The sequence below is a fragment of the Pundamilia nyererei genome, unplaced genomic scaffold, assembly GCF_000239375.1.
Source record: "Pundamilia nyererei isolate P.nyererei 1_Seehausen unplaced genomic scaffold, PunNye1.0 scaffold00376, whole genome shotgun sequence".
In the NCBI taxonomy this organism is placed as follows: Eukaryota; Metazoa; Chordata; class Actinopteri; order Cichliformes; family Cichlidae; genus Pundamilia; species Pundamilia nyererei.
Window position 1 is genome coordinate 89,957 of NW_005187777.1, and position 6,978 is coordinate 96,934.

Below are 6,978 nucleotides of genomic sequence, written 5' to 3' on the forward strand. Positions count from 1 at the left end.
CGTTGTATGAGGTTCCACTGGGAGGTTGCGAACAAGACAGAAATACACCAGAGCCACTTGGGAACAGACGAGCTGAGCTCCGAGCCATGAAAATGACATGCATTAACATCTCCAGCAGACATCTGTGAATGACATTAGGTGGTCTATTATCAACATGCGGGGACATCAGGAGGAGGCGAGTTGGAGCACTTCCTGACATGAGGCACTTATATCCTTTCTTTCCATCATTTCCCCTCCACGGTTCTCTTTTTCTTCTCGTTTCCTGTCCCACAGATATTTACTGGAATGGCTGCAGGAAAGTTTCTAATGAAACTGTGTAAGATGGAGAGATTCTTTGTGGTGTCATTATTTAAATGTTCGAAGCTCTGTTTGACTGGCGTTCACAACAAACCATAGTTCAGGTTCGATTACAGAGAAGTTTAATGACTGTTGACACAGTATTTCATAAGTAGCACTGCCTGTGGTCACCTGCATGGCCACATGTAACTTGGTAGACTGGTACTAGTTTGGGGATGGTTTTGTTTGTGCCTCCACAGTAGCTGTGAGACACTGGATGTGACTGCAGTGGCTTAGTTGAATTCAAGTGTACTTGATTACATTCATACTCAAGTCTAGTCAGTAGTTTTACTTTCTCTGCCTTGTTTGTGTCGCCGGTTCCTCGTGTTTGGTGTCTCTGACAACTGAAGCTTAAATAGCTTCAGTTGTCCTTAGTTCTTCAAACACCAGATGGATAAAAGGAAAAAAGCATCAAACAAACACGTTTTTTTTTCTTAGGGAGTTCAACCACAATCAGCTAGAAGAAAAATGGTGGAGCGGTCTCCAGCGGAGAGACCGGCGTCTACTTTTATTTTTACCAGAGCGTAACAGTAAAGTCAACTGTGTCCAGGACAGAAACATAACTTAGTAGAAACACGAAGAGTAGAATCAGTTGTTTTAACGTCTGTCAACTTTTGTTCATACGTAAGTACTAAAAGAAAGCTTGTATGTGTGTCCTCATTAGAACAGGGCTTTGTGTGTGTGAGTGTGATGTAATAAGTAGTGTAATAAATTACTTTCTCCTTTTTTAATGTATCCTCTTTCATGACTGTATTTGGGTCCGCCTTCACGCACTGTCACAACAATCTTAGAGCTTCTTACGCTTAACTGAGTACTGAAATAATCCTCAGACGTGGCAGCATCACGCAGTTGCTGCAGATTTTTCATCCGTGATGGGAATGTTGTTTCTCCACATCCCAAAGCTGCTGTGCCGTATTACAGTCTGGATTGATCCAGCTGTTCCACCTCCTGACTTCTCCTGACTTGGGTCCTCTTCTGTGCTTGGTGTGAAAACTGATAAAGCTCTAACATGAACAAAAAAACAAATGTGGTGAGAAACGTCTTTTTTTATTTAGGGACAGACTGACAGAAGCAAGGCTGCCATATCACGCCATCAGCCCCTCTGGCCATCACCAGTTGGCGGTAGGTGAAGTGTCTTGCCCAAGGACACAACGACCGAGACTGTCCGAGCCGGGGCTTGAACTGGTAACCTTCTGATTACAAGACGAACTGCCAACTCTTTGAGCCACGATCGTCCACATTTGACATGCATTAATGAACCAATTGCTTTCCAGGACCCCAAAAAGGTGAGCTTTCACCAAATTCACACGTCTTTATAAAGGCCACGTCTGTCTGACTTGGCAGGATGTTTTTATAAATACACCAATGGATATTTTCCTGTTTGTTACCTTCTGTGATGATGACAATGAGGTTTCAAGCATAGTTTTCTTGTTAATTAGTTTCAGCAGGCGCAGAAGTCCCACTTGGCGCCTAACAGCATCCTCCTATTGTACCCCTATAGCTCGTCAAGCATCCTGAAGTAGAGATAATGTTTCTGTGAGGAAATGAAATGGGCTGCTGAAGTCACTCAAGAGGAGGTGTCTAATATTTTCCCCAGTTTGATGACAAGGTTCACAGAAAGTCAAGGAAATAAGTTGGACTTTAGATGTCAGATAGTGATACCAGCATCGACTCAGGCTTTTTTACACACACAGTTCATTTTGCAGGGCAGAAAAACTGTTAGTTTGATCATTAGTATAATTAGTCTCGTACTGTAAATGAAAGCTACAGAGTAATTTTTAATTACAGAATTAAAAGGAATAAATGAAGCTCTTCACTACAGTTATGAGAAACATCATGCATAGAAAAGCTATTCACAGTTATAGGAAGCACCTTTGCTCTCAGTGTGTTTACTTGAAATTCTTCACAGTAGCTCTCTTTCACATTTCCATGCTCATCTGCAATCGTGAATAATTGCAGGTGACATAAATGAATCGGGCATTCGGGAAGCATTCATGTCTTCATTCAAAACCTGCACCTGTTAAGTATTTACGTGCATTAAAATGTTTTTTGCAAGAAATCAGACCTAGATCTGTCTTCTTGAAAGGGTTACACAAATCTGATCTTTCTCTTCCACCTACAGCAGGTCAGCCACTCGCACTTCATTCGTGACTTTTCACTGTCCTGCAGTTACATATCTAAGTTAAAAAATGAAAGCTTTCGTGATCTGTATCAAAGGCGAATGAAAATAACAAGAGAAAACTTTCACATATCACTGACATTAACTTTTAATGCTCATTTCAGCAATAGATGTACCTCAAACTCAAAAAATTGCTAGAGACCAGGTCCCTGCAGCATTCCTCGGCCAGCAGATTAACCCCAGCAGGACAGAAACAGCACAAGGAACACTTTGATACAGCTTCCACAGTCCCTAGATCCCAATCCAATCAAGAATTTGTGGGATGTGCCGGAAAAAGCCCGATCCACACGAGCTGAGGTGTGCTGCCAAACACCCCCCCCCCCCCCCCCCCGAGGTTTCCCGTCCATGGCCCGACAAATGATGGGGACGAGGGGGAACCTGCACAATATTAGGCGGGTGGTTTTAATGTTGTGGCTGCTGGATATATGTTCCCCTCCAAGCAGAGCAATTTAACTGCAGACAGATGTTTACGTTCACCCAAACACCACACATCATGCTCAGCAGCAAACACAGAACGTTGTGTGGAGCTGTAATTTTCATCTACTGTAGATCGATTGTGTCCCGTCTTTGAAATACAGTCCACAGATCTCTAACCTCGTGGCTCATGTGCTTCTTTCTTTTGCAGCCACTCTGTTGTTGGAGTGCAAAATGTCTCTGCTGCAATTCACAAGAGCAGTTCTGTTTATATCAGGACAAGGAAAGTAAACGGAAGCCTCTCTAGTGTTGCACGTCTCTGGAGAGCAACTAAACTTTCTTGACAGAAGAGTGGCCCGAAGACTGAAGAGTGGCAAGCCCTCGTGAACTTTCAATATTTCCAGTAAGAGTTCAAACACGTCTTTTCTTTGCAACATCTGCTGGAAGACAAACCAATTTTGCAACTTTGAATATGAGCCTTCTGACCTCAACCCACTCAGTGTCCTTGGTCATTAAATAATCAAATCTGCACAGTACACATTTGTTAATGTAAGTGTATCTGCTGCTGTTGCACTGACGTGGATTTTGCACTTGAATCTCCTCAGGTTGCTATTCTCCTCCATAAATTATTCACCAGGGAGCTTTAACTCATTAATAAGGTCAGCTAGAGTGGGCGGAGAAGGTTATGTCTGATAGTGAGTCCTTGAAACTCTTAAACACATTTAAGTTTGTATTCCTGCATTATTCCATAAGAATGCACATTTGTTTGAATGTGTTTTAAAGTTAGCTTGCTAGCAATGGTTTCCTGGATCAGTGTTAAATAATGCAGTAAACAAGCACTGATCCCTGTGAGACAGGAAAACAGCAGCTGCTGCAACAATGATTTCTTGGACCACACCATAAAGCTACCTCATTACAAATACATTACATATAAAGATTATAAGCCGGGGCTTTTGGTGCTCCTGCACTCGAGGATTTAACCATATCCATTTCTTCTTCCTGATTTCAATTAACCACTGACCGCATGACTACATCTCAGCATGATAATGAGCTACTCTGACAGACAGACTGCAGTTAAAAACGCACTCTCAACTACTTCATGTTTAATACAAGTGGAAGGATGCTGGTACATCAAAGACACTTTACCTGAACACCATGTTTCTCAGTGTTAGATCGCTTAGCCAGAAATGATAATCAGGTGTTAATTAAAATAACAAAGAAGTCCTTTTATTCTTTTATTCCCAGCAACATTCTGGCTGATTAAACCTGGCTCAGGTCGAAGGTGGTTAGAACTAGAACTACTATGTGTAGTCGCTGCGTATGCACAGGGCGAGTCAAAAAGAATCATCTAATTGTAAAAGGCTGTATTTTTAAAGTAATGGACATGGAAGCTTATGAGAAATGTTTAAATACATGACCGAATATAAAGTTTTACATACAAAACAATAGTCACGAGTGCTCAACGTGTACCCCTCTCACGGATTATGTCCATGCGCAGTCAAACTCCTCCCATACTTTTCCAGCATGTCTGGAGTCACTGCAGCTGCTGCTGCCAGCAGTCAGGTGAAATTGTGCTCTTTGATGTAGTTGCCAATTTAAACTAGTGTAAACCACAGAGATGGGGGGTGAGAGGGGGACGTTAGCCTGGCTGATGTCCATTATGGACTGCACTCCTCACCCCCTGCATAGTGCAGACTCTGGAGCTCCTTCAGCTGCAGACTGAGCAGCATCACAGGTCCTTCATCCCGACAGCAGTCAGACTGCACAATGCACGCATGCAAAAGTTACCTGCAACAATATACATGCAAATATTTTATATCAATCATTTATAAATAGTATATATTACTCTTGCATAGTTTTGGGGTGTTTTCTAGTATTAAAGTCATTTTTTCTTATTTTTTAATTGTTTTTTAATCTTTTAAAGAAGTATACATCTGTAATTCACTTTTTCTCTCTGACCCTTTTGCTGCTTTTTGAATTTCCCTGGTGTGGAATTAACAAAGTCCATATCTATGTCTATGCCACTACCACCATTCCAAACTCTAGGTCTGGAGTGTAGGTCTATAAAGTGTGACAGTTATCTCTCTGTGGCCAATACAGCTGCAGCAAGGAGCCAAAAACACATTGTGTGTATTACTGGTGTTCCTGGGATCACTTTCTGGACAAGGTCTTCAAAAGTTTCCTGTATAACAACAATGACGGGGGCACGAAGGGGAAAGCGTTTTCTTTTTTTTCTCTGTAAGTGGACAAATGAGATTTATGTGCTATTGTAAGATTATGCTTACAGTTAAGTCGTGATGTGGCCTTAGCTATTTAGAGACTTGACTCTCAGAAAGTAAAAACTCCTCAGTCCTCACTACATGAAGAAAGCAGTAGTTTGCAGGCACCTGGAGTATTTACTTATCAGACAGAGTTGCAGTGCTAACAACTAACACAGGAAAATATCTTTCAACACTCAAAATTTTGACTTAAAGGCAGTGTGCACTTGAACAACACTCGACTTCCATTTGTCAAGCGTAGTTCAACTCGGTCTTTTGTTGATGAGATTGAATTAAGACTTGACTTGGATTTCTCTTGACCAGGTGTCTGTTATCTAATCAAGTTGCTGGACTGGAGTTGCCGTAGACGTCTCGAAACACTTGAGACTTGATTTGGTCTTTTTGTTAATTATTTTAGACTTGGTGCTGTCTCTAGTTACTCTCATCAAGCAAAAAGCCAAGTAAAGAACAAGATCTTGTGGCTGTCTTATTGGTTGGGCTTCAAGCACGCACCTGTGACAGCACCAATACAAACAATTCATATCTGGCATCTTCACAGGCTCATTTTATGTTTTCCCATGTGATTTAGTGTGAAAACAAGATCTTGATGAGATTTAATTGCTACATTTATCAGTAATTACTGAGTGAAAAACACTCTTTTCTATATAAACAGGAGCTTCTTGCTTTGTTTATACATTATTTAACAGTTTTTCCTTTTTCACGTTTCCTACTTCAGCAAATGACACATGCTTGAACCAAGTGCATTCATTATGACTCAGCATGGTGCACTAAGGCCTGCATATATTAATGCTGGATTCATGATTAATATCTAACACATCCAGGAGCATTTTGCACTATTTACATCTCATAAGAAACACAAGTGCAACTCCCAAGCGTATTAGACACATTAAGCAGACGTTTTATTGAACTTTGCTTCTTGGACATAGATATTTAAAACCAGTCAACAGAAGTCACTCCAACAGAAAATTAGACATTCCACAGGAAGCACCGCCCTTTATTTTTCCAAGAACTTTTGGCACAAGCAACAAGAAAAGATCGTGTCGGGAAAGTGTGGGTGTGTTTCTGACAGGTCAATGAATCTATAAAGGGAAGAGAGCATTCGAAAATATCAATGAGGAAACAGGTTGCACGGCACACTCTGCCACACTTGGAGATCATGAATCGATTGAAGCCTAAGGTTCACGATACACAAACTCTGCTTTAGGCTATGGCAACATTTGGCAGGGGTGTTTGTTGGCTAACTTAACCCACTGCTTTATGTTCTCTGTGTAGTTAGAACTGTGAGTTTTCCACTGTGAGTTTGCAAGTCTTTGCTCTTGTTTTCATTTTTTTAATCCATGATGGAAGCTGCAAAATACAACATCATCAAAGTCCTCAACCCCTGCAAGCGAAGAAAGACCGAGATGCAGTCCTGACATATGAGTCTGGATGTCTCTGCTCTTAATTGTGTTTCTTTAGCATATGCATGATTAATAAACTGTATATTATATATAAATATAATACACACGTCCGTTAAAGCGACTACAAGAAATCACAAAATTTTATATCTGACAGAAATAAATGTATTGACCTATAATTTGTTGTCTCAGTTATGTTACAAAGACAATCTCACATTGTATATAGTGTATATATTTATGGTATGCTGCATACACACACAGTTCATTTCCCTGGGTTCCCTAACAGAAGTCTAAACTTTGTCTCCTGCTGTATCCTCGTCGTTTGAGTCTCTGTTGATGCGTGAGGTGATGCTCATGGTTTCCAAGAATAGTT